The sequence below is a fragment of the Danio rerio genome, chromosome 22, assembly GCF_052040795.2.
Source record: "Danio rerio strain M-AB ecotype USA chromosome 22, GRCz13ab, whole genome shotgun sequence".
NCBI lineage: Eukaryota > Metazoa > Chordata > Actinopteri > Cypriniformes > Danionidae > Danio > Danio rerio.
Window position 1 is genome coordinate 22,680,390 of NC_141042.1, and position 18,281 is coordinate 22,698,670.

The 18,281-nt window shown below is 36.4% G+C and overlaps 1 long non-coding RNA gene across 22 annotated transcripts in view; it reads right to left on the bottom strand.

Moving 5' to 3' along the window:
- LOC147831572 (uncharacterized) overlaps positions 1-18,281 on the bottom strand; it is a 112,797-nt gene that overhangs the window by 44,752 nt on the left and 49,764 nt on the right. For 11 of the 22 annotated variants that reach the window (XR_015521977.1, XR_015521963.1, XR_015521974.1 and 8 more), the window contains 2 exons: positions 17,621-17,728; positions 15,456-15,589 (listed from right to left, as the gene is read on the bottom strand). The exons of 3 other annotated variants lie outside the window; for them this stretch is intronic. This is a non-coding gene — a long non-coding RNA (uncharacterized LOC147831572). The remainder of the gene's footprint in view (positions 1-15,455; positions 15,590-17,620; positions 17,729-18,281) is intronic. 8 more of the 22 variants (XR_015521964.1, XR_015521965.1, XR_015521978.1 and 5 more) reach the window with 1 other exon arrangement.

Sequence of the window (18,281 nt, forward strand, 5' to 3'; positions counted from 1 at the left end):
GAAGTGACGTTGGTGAATTAGTAATGGCTTCTGCTGTTCTGACGTCAGCTGCAGGTGTGAATGAAAGGCGGAAGAAAGTATTTCCTCCTACAAAAGGGTTTTTAGACTCTCTGTGTTTGATTTTACTTTTTTATAAACACGATTACGCCGTCAAACTGTTCTATAAATGCAATATCACATTTGTATCAATGTGATGTGGCTGTATATCAACACTGTTTAATGCACACCTCCCACCACTGCCGTTATACAGCCATATCTCACTGCTACTTGTGTGGTATTGCTCATATAACAGTGAACAAACTGACTTGAACTAACTGTGCATTTAATGATGGGCCCTTTAAACAAGACTGTTATGAGGCATTTATCAGTAATCAGCATCTTACATTTTTTAAAGTTTTTAATATTTAGTTTTTTTAAAAATCTATTTAATGTATTATATCATCTTTGCATCTAATTACAAAAAAAAAAAAAAATTACCGCTTGTGTGATAAGTATGACATGCAGAGTATATGTGCAGGACAGCAAATTTAACGTTGTTCCCTTTTGAGTACCATCTCACACAATTTTTTTATCATTTCTGAAAGTCTTTCAGCAAATAGGAACATGCTTTTTCCGCTCAAAGTTGACTTTTATTTAACATAACGCAACGGCAAAAACAAAGCTCAGCAAGCGGTTCAAACACAAGGCACACAGAGCGCATAAGCAGTGCGCAAAACACTTGTGGCCATTAGTAAATAATCCAAAGAAGGTGTCTCTCAACTCAAAAAGCATGTTCGGTTTGATCGGCCCCTAAGTTTACTCAACTATGACCACTTTCGCTACAGAGAAACCCAGAAATGTGTAAATGGTCCATTGTATGGCACACATTCGAGTCCAACAGACCATAGAATAAGCAAAAGATAATGATAATTATTATTGTTTGGACATACTTTTGTTTTGAGCTTTACATTTAATTATACAACAGAATCACCAGAAAACATTGAAAATGGAATTTGAGGAAAAGTAAAAGAAAAAAGGATCACTTATAAAACAGTAGTAACCACTAAGCAAAGCCTTGACATTGTGCTTGCCCAATAAAACACCACTTAGAAATTTTCCCCCAAAATTATAAAAAAAAAAAAAAAAGTTCCAACTTTTTGTTTTTTCAAATTTGTCTTCATTTGGGATCCAGTCTGTGTGTTTTGCTCTCGCTGGAACACAAGCAGGCAAGCAAACACACCTGTTTTGAGGCCATTAATTCGATTTAACCAAAACAGCTCAGGGCTTTCGCTTTATTAATGCAGAGAAACACCAAACACAAAATGTTCCCAATTAAAACAAAGATGAATGGCACGGCACGTCCCCCGTCGAGCCTCTGCGTCTAAATTATCACCATGCAGACAAACCATTAAATCCGCAGCCCTCACCCCGTCCCGACAGAATGCACCCAAACCACCCACTGCGATCTGTCTTTCTTGCTCTTGTTTTCTATTTACGTCTCTGTCGGCCCCTTGTTCTGTCACTATAGGTGACGAGACAGTCATAACAGCTTCAATAAAACACTCATGTTTTCCAAATGAGCTGCATATATAAAGACTCGACGGCTAATGAGAGATAAACAGCGTAAATAAACACCTCTGAAGTAAAATATCAAAGTGTTTAAACACCATTTATCTCAAACCTGAAAGGATGCAAGATGAAAGCATAAGTGAGACACGTTTAAAGGAGCCATATTATGACCCTTTTGCTAAGATGTAAAATCCTGTCCTCCCATCAGCTAGCTCTCTGTAACTCTTACATGGTCGCCCACTAAAGCTAAGTAGGGCTGTGCCCGGTCAGTACCTGGATGGGAGACCACATGGGAAAGCTAGGTTGCTGCTGGAAGTGGTGTTAGTAAGGACAGCAGGAGGTGCTCAACCTGTGATCTGTGTGGGTCCTAATGCCCCAGTATATTAATGGGGACTCTATACTGCTCAGTGAGTGCTGTCTTTTGGATGAGACGTTAAACTGAGGTCATGACTCTCTGTGGTTGTTAAAAATTCCAAGATGTCCTTCAAAAACGAGTAGGGTTTAAACCCCGGCATCCTGGCCAAGTGTGCCTACTGGCCTCTGTCCATTTCCATTATGGCCTCCTAACCATCCCAATATGATAATTGGCTTTATCACTCTGTCCTCTCTCCACTAATCAGCTGGTATGTGGTGTGTGGTCTGGCATAGAACTGGTCGACCAATTTGACATTGTATGATGTCTAATGTGAGACATCGCAATGTACGATGGCATTTTGATCGTAGGTGGAAGTGAACTGATTATTGATGAATAATTAACTAATTCATAACAAATTAATTATTTGTAGCCTACCGTTTTAACTACCTGACCCACATAGTCTTTGTTTTACCCATAACCAAATCATAAATAAATAAAGATAAGTTACACACAAATTACCACCTGTCAATCACTTTTTTTCAGCGGGACTTTGCCATGAACAGGCAGAGTGATCTGTGTCGTTATAATGACCTCGACAAACTTGGTTTGTAAAAAAGGTGCACAACCAACAGATAACAACCAACAGTATCTGAGGTTTTCACTAAAATTACTAAGTACAAGCGTGAAAGCGAAAGACTGAAGCAGTGTACTGACACTGTGACCTGTCACCTTATAGATTCAAAAGACCCAAGAGTTGTAAGATAGGGACAAGATTAATTAAATATCACGTTTAATGTCACCTAATGTGCATTTTCAGTGTTACAGCGTGGACGAAGAGCTGTTAAGAAATGCTAGATGACACACCAGGGTGGATGCGGATCATTTTCATTCAAAAATGCGTATTAATGTAAACGAGGCCTGAGTGTGTGTTTTTCACAAGTGGGTTGCTGCTACGACGGGGGGCGGGGCAGAGGATAGTGATGCCGGCTCAGCTTTGTGATGTCTATTGGCCATCGGCGATGGACTTTGACCCTAGTCTAGTGAAATATGGCTGCCGTCATGTCATCCAGGTGGATGCTGCCCCACTGATGGAGGATGAAGCGATTCCCCACTAAAATGTGTGTAAAGCGCTTTGAGGGTCCAGAAAAGCTCTATATAAATGTAAGAAACTATTATTATTATTATTATTATTATTATTATTATTATTATTATTAAAATAAATCTCTGGTGTCCCCACAATGTGTTTGTGAAGTTCAAGCTCAAAATACCATACAAATCATTTATTAAAGCTTGTCAAATGTACCCATACTTGGGTGTGAGCAAAAACATGCCATTTTTGTGCCTTTACATGATATTCTGACAGAAACAACAAAACTTGCAAATCTCAAATGTCAGAAATGACCAGAGATTAAATATTTACATGTTCAAACCAGGGTCAAACAATGACAAAGACTCTGAAGAGACTAAACCAGGATGTTTCTTTGTTATTGTTGACTTTAAGCATCAGAATTAATAAGTCAAAGTTCTGGTTTCTTTGAATACAATGAGGGACAAAGTTAACTTTAGCTGCGTTAACAAACACATTCAGAAGGGAATTTTGAAACCTTATTTAAAATATAATGTGTAGTACTTGTTTTTGGATATGAAGTTAGAGATCCATCCCCCTGAACAATGTTGATCTGACCCTCACTGGCAGTGGTGGAAAAAGTTTGCAAGTAAAAGTAACATTACTTGCAAAAAATTCTTTACATTCTTCTTTAAATTCTTTTAAATTCTACTCAAAATATGAGGTTCTGCTTATTTGCCACATTGTCAATGCCTATTTGTGCATTGTCAGTAAATCATCTGCAGACAATTCCACACCATGGGTGCTGTTTTTGAATTGCGTTCAAATTTGCCATTTTGTACATTGTTAGTTTGGAATCAAGCTGCAACATCCTGCTCTTCCTCATGAAGCCAATACGGATATAACTGAAACTTCAATTCATCGACTAGCCTTTGGAGGGCTGGCTCCAGGAACTCCTGCTCTCCCTCGTGAAGCCAATAAGAAAGTAACTGAAACTGCAATTCATCAACTCGCCTTTGGGGGGCTGGCTCCAGGAACTCCAGATGTTCACTTACTGCAATGCTAAACTGGCCAATATTACAGCGGATAAAAACATGTTTACAGCCTGGTACAAAAGATGGTTTTGTTGTATATAGCTTATATTACTTTTCATGACAACTGTGAGGGGGTGAACTTTTTTTAACTCATCTGTTTTGTTTTTATAAAGTTTTATTAAGTCTGCATAATTAAGACTGTGGCCATTTGAGTGACAGCTAGGTCTCGCTGCTCGCTGTCTTGTCACCTCAGCTGAACTGTGCAATAATCTCACATTTTTGTTTTGTTTTATGTTATGTTTATGCTTTACACAGTCAGTTGCCTTTTGGAATTATTTCCTACAATTATCAGATAATATGGCTTGCTGTGTGCACTTAATTGTGCTCACAAACCATTCATGTGGCGTTCATTTCCCAGGTGAGTAAAATTCTTATATACTCATGATATCTATAAATGTATTTGTTTTACTTAAGATAGTTTATCATTTATAACTTTCTTTAGAACTTGAAAGCACTACCGAATCTGACTGTTTCATTAGCTGTATGCTGTAGAAGTGTTGTCCGAAACTTTGTCATACAGCGTTATGCCTAAATAGCCTTGCATTTACTAACACAGACAATATTTGAAGTATTTGGAAGTAATTAGCATTTTCCTCCTAGATAAACAATGTTTAGTGGCTCAATGTATTACTAAAATGTTTTTAAAAGTCTAAACACTTCATTGCCATAGTACACAACCAAGCACATGTGGTTAGAACACAAACGAGTTTGACGTCTGACATTTTTTTCTTAAACTGGTTGACTGGAGAAAATTATTTCAAACCTTTATTTATTAGCAAAACATTTATTTTTCCTATATTATTATTATCATCTTAATTTTCTACAACGTTTTATAAAAAATACGTTGCGCACCCTTCTTACCCCTCCCCACCGCATCTCTCCTCGCTCTTCAAACACGTCGCACGCACCTTGTCAAACACCACCGAACCACCACTTCTCCTGACAGCTGAGCGGGACTCGGTAAAATAAACCCTGACACTCTGACCAATGTGAGGAGAGTTTACTCACGTGACTTGTTTTAGCTCTTTTGGAAACTTGGCCGTGTGAAAGCGAACCGCACCAAGAGCAAAGAGCAACAATTTAACAATTTTATTCCCTGTTTCGGAACAACTGAATCAATTCACAAGTGTGAAAGCACCCTGAGACTGATACGAGTTGCAGATGTGAGACATGCATGAACTGGTTATAACTCTAATCATCGTTAACTTTACATTTGCATGACGGTTTACTTTCTACAACTGAGCATATAGTCCTATTTGACGTGCATCGGTTAAGTTTGTATTTTACAGTAAGACTCTTTTTGCACCAACTCCGAAGAAATCAATAACAGAAAACACAAAATGCCATTACACCAATCATTTTACATAAAACATATTGAATAATGAAATCAAATAATTATAGTACAATAAATAAATCTTGCGGCCCACCTACAGGATCGCTGAGGGCCACTGGTTGAGAATCCCTGATATGACACATGTACTTAAGCATGTTAGCCAGAGCGAGAGAGCGCAATGTCCGACCCCGTAACCAATATAAACTAATATAAAACTAGTGCATAGCTACATCACGTGCATAAGTGACGCCATGGACATTACATTAAAGAGCCCATATTATGGGTTTTTGAAAATTCCCCTCCATGTAGTGTGTAACACAGCTCTAAGTGAAGTGAAGTATCCAGCTAAGGCTTAAATCTGTTAGTGTACAGTGTTTAAAACGGTTGATTCATCTATAAAAGAGTCGACTCATAGTGCTTCAAACGAGTCGCCTTGATACCGATTCATTAGGTGTTTCGCCATGACGTATGAACGAAACCAAGTTATTCACGTGCACGCGCAAACCCGGGAGATTTCAAACCTGAGGCCCCGCCCTCTGACGCAGAAACCCAGACACACACACACACACACACACACACACACACACCCACAAACACACGCACACAAACATGCCGGTCGATTGAAGTCACACTGCAGATGGACATTATCGATTCTCTACCCAGAGATGAAACCTCAGCATTATAACCAAGCAGTTGGAAACTACTGGAAACTACATGCTACAAAGAATACTTCATCTGCGTTTATTAAAGGAAGGATCAGTAGAGAGTAACTTACTAATGGACGTCAGGATGAGTTTCTTCCTCCATTCCTCAAGTGTAAGTACGTGCGATTAAAGTTGCCTCGTTTACTCTAGCTTGTAAATGTATTTAGTTGTGATTTGTTACTTGTAACCGCGTGTACTGTATCAGGTTAACTGGCTATATTCTCTTATCGCGTGCAAAGTCACGTTAAAAACGCGACGCGTGCTGTTTGTTTACGGAGCTCCGTGGTAGAGGTCTGCGCGGGAATAAATTTCTGAATCAATCGCGGGAGCGGTCGGTAACAGGTTTAATTGGGGACGGGAGCGGGCTGTCTAGCAATATCGTGGATATTGCTATGCGAATGGGACAGAGCTTTGCCTGCCTGTGTGTCTGCTTGGCGCTTGTGTGTATGTGTTAGTGCGCGCGTATGAGAGAGAGAGAGAGAGAGAGAGAGAGAGAGAGAGCTCTGTCTGGCTGTCTCTGGACTGTTTAGCTGGGTGATTTTCGGATATGTTCTCCCCCGCTCTTTAGCGGGATCGGGCGCGGCGGGCAGAAAACGGGGCGGTTCGGGCACCGGGACAAGAAATTCTAAATATAAGCGGGATCGGCTAAAACCTGGCGGGTGCGGGCGGAAGCGGGAGCGTTGCCGTCCAGAGGTGTGTGTGTGTTTGTGTGTGTGTGTGTGGCAGCTAAAATCCACGCCTACACTATGGAGCGCGTATGAACTGTGATTACTTTTTATATTGCTGATTAGCTATTGGGCATTTCATTCTCTGACTGAAGGCAGTCGACCAATCGTGACAGACTGTCATCGGTCCAATCAGCGCAGATTAGCTTCGCGCTAAGGAGGGGTTTGGGAACAAATGAATCAGTGGACGATTCATACAGGAGTCGCTGGGATAATTAGCTAAAAATAAATGCAGATTATAAGACCATGAAAGTGTTTTTTGACTTTGCATGCATATTAGACTGTTGTTGGAGACCCTTACAACCAAGATATGACCCTATTTCATGTATAATATGGGCTCTTTAAGATTCCTAAAGGTTTTTTTAAAAAAAGCCTATAGTTCAAAAGAAGATGGACAAATGTGAGCCTTTCTGTCAAACTATAGTAAAATTGCTTGTCAAAAGCTGCGAACAGATTACATACAGGAATAGAGAAAAGAGAACTCTTTAATTAATAGCTGTTAGTCAGCGCCCGCTCTTTCTTCCTGGTCATTGTGCCTTTGCCGTGTGCTGTGTAAATGCAGACAATCGGATACAAGTCACTTTTAGAAGATGATGTAAGCAGGTCAGCAAAAAAATCGTATACAGTCACAAAATCGGAATTGACCATCATGATCTGCAGTGTAAATGAAGCCTAAGTGTGAACTCTTGAATATATTTTACTTTTCTGTTAGGTGGATGGCAGGCTTTGTTGTATAGTTCAAAATCTAAAATGTTCATTAAAACATTTGGCTGTCAGTCAAAGTCTAATAGACGTCTATCAATAGTCCAAAAATCAATTAGTCATCACATACGAATGAATGACTACACACGTGAAGTCAGGCTAATCTGTGTATTTGATGACTTTTTTAGTCTATTTTTGGATAACTGTTTTGCATATTTTTATTGACAGCCCAAGTTTAGCCTTGTTTTAACCAAGACATGGTTATGATTAAACTGTGTTTAAGCGTCTGTCTATTAGACATCTATTAAATACAAAATGCATGGTGGGAAGAAACAGTCAAACACGAGGCTTTAATTTCCTTGCTCTTTGGACATCCTGTTTGACTCTGTATCACATCCTGAAAGGTGCATTAATGAACCATCCAACCAGTCCAACAGATGGTTGTGAAATGGTTGAAACTGTTGACACAAGCGTCGTTAGAAAAGCAAACATGCACAAGAACAAAATGGTGACACCGAGACACGTCCATTTATACACTCTCTCCATGCAGCACCAGAAAGAGGATGGAGAGTTTTATCAGCCCCTCTAAAGCCTTCAGGCACTGGATCTGTTGTTTGTTACAGTAATTTCTGATAAGTGCAGAGAATAAGTCCAATATTGTAAAGCCAGGCTTGTGACATAAAACAAAAACAAACGGCGCTTTAATGGATTACACAGAGCTGGGGTGGTTTTCATATTCACCAGTGCTTTGCAGAGTTTCTAGATAACAACTTCAACAAGGCATGACGCACATGTTTATATACTGAAGCTAACAAAAAGATCAGTGATGTTCATTTTTTCCCTGAGGCAGCTGCTACTCCAGAAATTAAGAAATGCAGATATGGCAATGTGCTTTCTAATATATTGCTTTGTGTTTGTGTTTCTTTTATTTATTCTTCTTGCGCCGGAGGAACAGAAAAATAAGGGCAAAATAAAGAATTAAATCTTCACTTTCATGTGTTTTATTCAGTATAATGATAATAATAATAATGATGAAGATATTTAGTGTATATAAACTACACTCACTGGCCACTTTATTAGGTACACCTTACTAGTACTGGGTTAGACCCATTTTTGCCTTCTGAACTGCCTTAATTGTTTTCGTGGAATAGATTCGACAAGGTACTAGAATTATTTCTCAGAGATTTTAATCTATATTGACATGATAGCATCACACAGTTGTCACAGTGCTCTATTGGATTGAGATCTGGTGACTGTGTAGGCCATTTGAGTACAGTGAACTCATTGTCATGTTCAAGAAACCAGTCTGAGATGATTCGCGCTGTATGCCATGGCATGTTATCCTGTAGTCATAAAGGCATGGACATGGTCATCAACAATACTCAGGTAGGCTGTGGCATTGACACAATGCTAAATTGGTAATATTAGGCCCAAAGTGTGCAAAAAAAATATGGAATATATGCTCGGTTTGAACTGCAGCAGAAGGTCTGGAACTTGTCTACGTGCCTAAATGCATTGAGTTGCTACCATGTGATTGGCTGAAATCACTTAAAAATTGCGTTAACAAACAGTTGAACAGGTGTACCTTATAAAGTGGCCAGTGAGTTTATAAACGACATAATCAAGTCCAAATTGTTAAAAGTAAGCTATTTGGTGTGTGTGTGTGTGTGTGTGTGTGTGTATGTGTGTGTGTGTGTGTGTGTGTGTGTGTGTGTGTGTGTGTGTGTGTGTGTGTGTGTGTGTGTGTGTGTATGTGTGTGTGTGTATATATATATATAAACAGTGTATAAACAAAGTATCAAAATCTGGGTGAATTAATATTCCACTGTCATTTAGTTTAAGATATATTTAAGGAAAAGATTTGACAACATTCTTATTTTGACCAGTATACTTGATAAAATATAATAATGATATAAAATCATATTAATCATAAGGCATTTTTTAATATTTTAAATTATTAAAAGTTTCTAAAAGCAAAGTGATATAAAGTTTTTAAAAGCCAATGTAGATATGGTCACAATTATTAACCCTTCTGTTATTCATTCATTTGTTTGTTTGTTTTTAATTGTGTTTACCAAGACCATATATAGTAGTATACAACATAACATAGAAAAAAAATACAGACTGTCCTACTTTTTTGTTTTCCCACTAACCCCTTAAAACAAAAATACTAATTTTGAATAAAGAAAACAAACACATCTTCTAAAAGAGAAAATATAAATAAATGGAAAATGAATTTAAAAATGTAATAAAAATTACATTTAAAATGAAAAATAAATAAAAAAATAATAATAATTTAGCAAGTTTACAATAAAAAATGTTAAGGTCAATACTATTAGCCCTCCTAAGCAATTTTTTTTTGTGATTGTCTACAGAACAAACCACTGTTTTTAAAAATAAAACAAGAAAGTTTTATTGTTTTACTGTTTATTCTTCATAATAGAGTATATCCGATACTCAGCATATCTATTGTATACTCAACATACTGTTTTGTATTGTTTTATTTTACTTATATTTTTAACAATTATAAATATTTAAAATGACAAATAATTGATATTTTGGAGCGGCACTGTGATCAGCAAGTCTTTTAATATGACATTAATGATACTCATGGTAAATATGCCTAACAAAAATGTTTGATACATAACCTAGCCAAACTGAATGACATCTTAGTAAGCATCTACTGCAAATCATATTAATGTTTTTAATTTATTTGTAATATTTTTTGCTGAAAATCAGGACACAAAAGGTAATGCTCGAAAATGTTTACATTTTACACACTTACAGCACAATTACTTACATTGAAAGAATATTTTCATAATTACAGATTTCTCATCAGTCATCCCAAGCTCTCCACACACATTATTGTCTTCGTGGTAACCAAACACGCTCGCTTAAAAAAAAAAAAGGTGCACCATTATTTGTTGTGATGAGAATGACAGCAACTGCCACATCTGAAGGTCAGGGTTAATTTGAGTAAAATGCATATTAGCTAAATCAGTGCTAAACATAAATGTCAAGCTTTAAAACGCAATAATATCAGTGTGGATTAAACTATGATTATTTGATGGTTTAAGAAGTAATGTGTATGTATTTAGTGGACTATATTTACAACGTTGTCTGCATAAATGGCTCAGTGACATAAATCTCACTCTTGAAATCAGTGGTGGTGGGTGGACAAAGCTGAGACAGTTACGTCTTTGGTTGGAAAAAGCGAGCTCTCATATTTCCATATTGAATATTAATGAGTGTTTGATTTGAGGGGGTGAACGAAACTGACCTTTCCTGCCACACTATACCAGTCCAACACACACACATACACACAACACACACATACATGTTCTAACTGTAATGGAGAGACACCTAACAGAGATACGCATACAAACACTTGTGGATTTCAGCCATGCCAGTTTGGAAATGAAGATAAACTGTTTGGCAAATGACTCAATTCTAAGCATTTTCTAGTCTGGAAATGTGCAGGTTATACCAGTGGTTCATATATAGACAGTGCAGGGGAAATTCAGCTGACAAAATGCATTTAACATTTAAATTAACCTCTGAAAAATACAGGTAGTGATAACTGCACACAAATTGTACACAGTTTAAATATATTACGATATTATTGCACTCTACCCATTCACATTAGGCTTTCCCACTTTATTTCTGTCTTTAAGTCTGTTTTAAAGACCTATTTTCTCTCACTTTGAATACTCCTTGATTACTGTTTTTTTTTTTTCTCATTAAATGGTTTTCCAGAGATGGGTTGTGGCTGGAAGGGCATCCTCTGCGTAAAAACGTGCTGGATAAGTTGGTGGTTCATTCCGCTGTGGCGACCCCAGATTAATAAAGGGACTAAGCCGACAAGAAAATGAATGAAATAATTACTTATTAAATGTTTTCTTTAGATTTTATATTATTCTCTATCTTTAGTAGTCCTATGCACAGCACTTTAGTCACCTTTGGTTGTTTATAAATTCATTGATTCCTTTTCTTTTCGGCTTAGTCCCTTTATTAATCTGGGGTTGCCAAAGCGGAATGAACCGGTAACTTATACAACAAATGTTTTACGCAGCCCTTCCAAGTGCAACCCAACACTGGGAAACACCCATACACACTCATTCACACATATACACTACGGTCAATTTAGCTTTCCCAATTTGCCTATAGCACATGTCTTTGGACTGTTGGGGCAGCACAGTTGGCACTGTGGGTAGCACAGTCGCCTCACAGCAGGTTTTTTTTTTTAAATGCATCAAAATGTACTGCCTGCATTCACTTAGAAATGGATAAATATGTTCATTTTCTAAATGGGTTGTAATCATTTATGCTGAGTACTTTATTACAATATTTTTGCAATATGTCAAAATTTATTTCACAAAATGTATTTATTTTCACAATACTTGTATCACCACATATTATTGCAGTTTTAAATATATTGCAATATTCTGTCATATTTAGCAATTTATTACCTTTTTCGCATTGCAGCATTGTCACAACATTATTGCGATTTTGAAGATATTATGAAATACTGTTATATATTGCAATTAATTGCCTATTGCTGAGAATTTTGTAAAAAATTGTAAAAAAAAAAAAAAAAAAAAGCAGAGTACATAACTAAATTTTATTTATGAAAAAAAAAATCTTTTATTTAATGTTTACAATGTAAATCCAATTAGATCCACTTATTTGGTAAACAAAGCAAGTCTCTCATATAATATATCTACCACAAGACAGAAAATATTACTTTACAAACTTTATTGTAAATAAATCAAATGAATATTTTCATATTAGTCATTACTGAAATTAATAAAAAAAATGAATAAATATATATTTACACACATTTACACAAGTGAATAAATAGACTTAGTTATGTACGAAAAATCTGCAGATTTCTGCGCGAGCAGATTTCATGTAGACCAATCTATCACCAATATCACAATACAATATCATTTTGATTTTTAATATATTGTGATTTTCTGCTTTACATGACAATTTATTGCATTTTTCAATTTCACAATACAATATTATTGTCATTTTAAATATATTGCAATATTCTCCAATATATCAGAATTTATTAACTTTTTCAATTCACTATTTAAGTATATATTGCTCTCTTGTCTACTGTATAGATTTACTGAGGTGAAATTTAATTTGAATGTGATCGATAGGGATAACTCAGATTCATTGTTTGGATCACCTTGGTTTAGTTTTTGGCTATCTATACCTACAGTACTTTAAAAACACCTACCAAGTTCCACTAATCAGACTGACCACCTTAACATACGCCCCAGTTTCTCCTTGAGAGCTCTGCAAGCTGTAGCAATATACCAAACCTGCTGACAAAATTAGCAACCTCCTGTTATAATCAACACTTGTTTGCAGCGTAGACCAGCGTGTTGATTGCGACAAAAGTACTCTAATTTTGCAGCTCGTTTTCTCGCTTAGACAAGGGGGTGCACACTATTACACCTACTTAAAAGACAACGATATGCACAAAAAGCACATAAATATGTATTTATACACATCAATATGAACCCACACGGCCTTCAAAGCAGAAAGGGAATGAGAACGAGCGTTTTTTAATCTGTACATCTCAAGTAATTTTCTCCTTGATGGAGTTTGGAGCTGAGGTCAATCTGTTATAATGTATTCTGTAATTTCAAGGCTGGTTCTGTCAGCAGGTCTACGGGGAGGCTTAAAAGCCCAGTTGACCTTTCCAACAAGACATTAGCCAGCACTTACAGCGATGCGCCACAAAATCAGAAGAGTTTATAGACAGGAAAAGGAGATCTTCATAAGCCTCAGGGCACTAAGAATAGCATGAGGCTAATGCTAAATGGCTGGTTCCCTGCAGTCAGTGCCATTGTTGGAGTTGAAGAATTTAATGTTGTGGTGCTAAAACGTTATGACAAGGGTGTTTGGTGTCATCTGTGGACAGAAATGTTCTCAGATGCAACACTTATGCTGTCCTGAACTTCACAAACACACTCTGTGCAAATGTAGATGCTAATGCTCAGGTAGCTATAACAGTACACAGCCTGACTAAAGTCTTGTCATCGATCCCAGTTTTAAGAACAACATATAATAACTGTATTTTTAGTTAATCATTTGGAAAAGTGGCAAAAGGTAGATTTTTCAGATGAATCATCTATTGAACTGCCTTAATAATTACAAATACTGCAGAAGACCTATTGGAACCCGCATGGACCCAAAATTCTCACAGAAATCTGTCTAGTTTGGTAAAAGAAAAATCATGGTTTGGGGTTACGTTCAGTATGGGTGCATGCAAGAGATCTGCAGAGTGGATGATAACGTCAACACTAAATGATTTAGGACCTCAATACATTACAGATATACTCACTAAAAAATACCGTTACGTAATACTAACGTAACAGATCACTCAGTTCACACTTAGCTCATGATTTATACATAGCTTGTTTGGCATGCTGTCCCGGGAGAGAGCCCTGAGCTCAAGGGACCCTCGAGCCCAGGGCTCCCCCCCTTTTGCAGGGCGAGTGGAGATTGAGCTCAGGTCTATCTCAAACTCCCCCGCTGCTGAGGCCAAGGCGAACTTCCTGAGAGTAAGACATTATAAAAAAGGTTTAGGCTTGTTTTATCTATAATATAGAGCACATTTGGATGGTGGGAGGAAACCGGGGAACCCGGGGGAAACCCACGCGGACACGGGGAGAACATGCAAACTTCACACAGAAATACCAGATGGCTCAGCGAGGACCCAACGGCATTGGTATTTTTGCTGTGAGGCAACAGTGCTAGTCACTGGGCCACCGTGCCGCCCATTCTGGATAAAGGAGGAAGAAAGGGAGGAGGGGGGTTTCTTCCAGACGAAGATAGTTGTAGAAAGGAAATGAGGATATATATAGTGATTTGAGATCCTTTGATTGGAGGATCATAATTAGCTAATGTGGACCAGCTGGGTCAATCATGAGCACATGTTCCTCTCGAAATTAGTTTAAAATTAAACTTCATTTAAATTAGAAAGGGTTCAGTCAAAGCAGGGTGAATCCACTTTCAGCTACTACGCCCCTCGCTGCTGCAATCAGCTTCCAGAAATGATCAGATGTGCCCCAACATCAGACACATTCATATCAAGATTGAAAACACATCTGTTTAGCTGTGTCTTTAGTAAATGAGCACTGTGCTACACCCGACAGATTGCACTATTGTGTCTTTCTTTTCTTCTTCATGCTTTTATAACATTCTTTTTATAATGTTTTAGCACATTTTAATATGTTTTTATCCATTTGAATTCTTTTAATCATTTTTATTATTTTGTTTCTTTTATTTTTGTTTATGTGAAGCACTTTGAATTACCATTGTGTAAAGTGTGTTCTATAAATACACCTGCCTTGCCTTGAATAATGTAAAAGGAATTGTATTTTATGGAAATCAAAAGATTCCCTTGATTCGTTGAACAGAGCAAACAGAACATGACGATTACATTTTTAATGTATAAATGCAACTAATTAAACCCACAGTTATAATAAATTACAAAGGCAATGATCAAAATTGCTAATGTGTTATGATGGAAAATTCATAACTATAATGTTACACTCCAATAGCTGACATTAATCCCCTTTAGATATATTTTTTACTACTTTTCCACTTTCCTGAATGATGAAGCCATGCGATCATGGGATAATGAGCCATACACACACGAGCACCCACACACACTTTCATCTCAAGAAATCTAATTAGTCAAACACCATTTGAGAAGGGAATTGTGGCAACTTCATCTTCTCTGGGCAGCAAAATCTTTGACTGATATAGTCAGATAAAGGTTACAGCAGGAAAAACATGGCCAATTACAGCACAAGGCGACAAAACGATGAACTGTTGTGCTTTCTAAACCCAAACGGTGTAAACAAGGCCATGTAAAGACCAAGAAAAAAAACAGAAAGACATACAAAAAGAGCGTCGACATGGACTGGAGCAGAGATAAATGCCTGGCTTCTGCGATTATCATTCTCTCTCTGATCTTGTGTGTGGACACCACCGCTGAAGCAGACACAACCATCTGTGTTTCTGATGTCCTTCACCGCTGAGACGACAGAGAAAACAGTGTGATTGTAGATGTGAACAAAATATACTGCTAAAAGGCTTGTTTTACTTAGAATGTTTGTCTTGTGTCTAGTCCAAATATCTAAAAACTCTTGAATTTAAGAAGCATTTCTAGACACGCAAAAATAAATATTGTCTTGATTGAGGAACAGGTTTTCTGCAGGTTTCACCAAATCAAATTTAAGACTTTTTAAGACCATTTCGATTTTTTTAATGGCCCAGCAGAAAAGTAGACCTTAGTTTTATACATAAATTTTTTTTCAACATAACTTTAAAAAAAGTCTTTAAAAACTAAACGTATACATAGTAGACTGGTATAGTATTAAGTATAAAAAGACTTTTGCTTAAGATTTTATTGAGATATTTTGGTGATTGGATGTGTGTTGGATTGATTGATAGCTTTACATAAACAAAGGAAAATTAAGATGATTTAAAACCTACAAGAAAGTATTTCAGTAAATTTAGAACTTTTTAAGGCCTAGAATTTTGTTTTTGAAATAGAAACAATTTAAGGTTTTTAAATGACGTGGATACCCTGAAGAAATGATAGTTAGTTTTAGTTTTAAGACAAACTTGGTTGCAGCATACGTATACGCATATCACACATACTACAGAACTTATTGTACAATACAAATCTACCCTAAATTTAACTGGATTTAATTTAAATTTTACTGCAAAGGTGATAAATGAAAATTTGAACCGATTAGTTTTACTAATGGGAGTTCTGTATCCAATACAAGAGGGGAGAAGGTAAAACTCCTGGTGTATAGAATGGGATGTCCAAATGAACGTCAACATTAATAGTTACAAATTGCGAGAGGATCATGTGCTTTGATTGAACACGACTGGTCTCACATCAACAATCAATGATAAAACAAACAAATGAATTTAAGCCTACATAAATAGTCCTCTTTTCTTACCTCTATTTTCTTCATTTTTTAAATAATCCCCCATCCACCCCATCTCCCCCTTTTTGGTCCAATACCAATGGAAGCTCTCGAGGCCTACCTGATCTTAGACCCCCTTTTATGCAAAATGACCAGACGGGAGCCCTGGGCTAAAGTATCTACGAGCTCAGGGTTCTCTCCTTGGACAACATGCCAAATCTGCAATCAGTGTCTAGCATTAGCTAAGTTTGAACTCTTGAAAACAAGCAAAATAATCTGCCAATGTACTATGCAAAATCATTTTATGTTAAAGCGAAAACAAGATTATTCTGCTTCCCCAATTGGCGGTTATTTTGCTAGTTTTAAGGAAAAACTCACTTACTTTTGAAACATTATTTCTTAAAACAAGCCAATATTTTTGTTTAGAAAGTGTTTTTAATTTAGGATTTTTCAGATCTTTGAACTGGAAACAAGACAACAACTCTAAGTAAGAAATAAAGACATAAAAACATGAAGTTTCTTTCATAAAGAGTAAAAGCAGTTACAATAAATAAATACATAATTTCTTCTTCTGGTAAAAGTATAGATTGCTTTTAGTGTTTTTGTTATAATTTTTATATAATTCAAACATTTCATGACAGAAAATAAACAAAGAAATACATACTGTATAATATATTTTCAAAATATTTTGTTACTAAAAATGTATTTAATTTGGTCAAAAACATAAAAACATACAAAATAATAATGACACAGCAACAGAACTTTTAATTTGTACTATAATACTACACTTTTTTGATCATTTGTATTTATTTAGATACTAACACTAACACTAACACAATAGCAGAATAACTACATAACAAATCTACGTACAAATAAATAAATAAGTCAAAGGAGGGCTAATAATTCTGACTTCAACTGAATATCTAGAATAAATGATTCCATCTTCTACAATCAGTAAAATATATGATTTAAACAATAAATACTTTCTCTCTCTCTCTCTCTCTCACACACACACACACACACACACACACGGTATAGGCTACATACATCATTTATCAACATAACATAGACAGTTTTGATTTCTATTAAACGATAAAGACAGTAAACTGTAATTGCTTATATACCAGCCTCCATAACAATGTGTCCTCCTTTGACCTGAGCTTGTCTCTCTTTTCTTCACACATTCTTGCTTCCCCGTTACCCATTAGAGCTGATGAAAGCAACAGGGTCTGCTGAGGTGAAACACAGCTTCATTAGCCATAATAAATTATAATAAAAACACTTCTTCAGCTCATTTGATCAGTCGTGACAGCCTTAAAGGCGAAGCACGGCAGGCAAAAACACTCCTATTCTTTTCAGATTTTGCACTTTTTGCCTTTTTATGTTTTTTTTTCCAGTCTGAAATACATTTTTTGTCACACTTCAACAGTTTGTTTCTGTAGATCCATATTTTCAAAGGCTTTTTTCTTAAAATAATTTTCCCCCACATAAATCTCATTTTCAGTGTCACATACGCTCACCAAAGTGCACAGTATTACTCATAATTAAGAAATAAGAAATTATTCATTTTTAAGAAAATGCTCAACTCACCTTTTTACTGATGCTTTTAATCTATGATGATTTCTGTCATTTTTTACTATTTGTGCAATTTGGTATTTTATGTTATTTATTGTTGTTCAGTTGTTCTGTAGTGTTTTGAGTTTGAGAAAAGCACATTACAAATAAAATGTATTATTGTTATTATATTATTATTATTGTTATCATATCTGAATTCTGAAGGTTTTC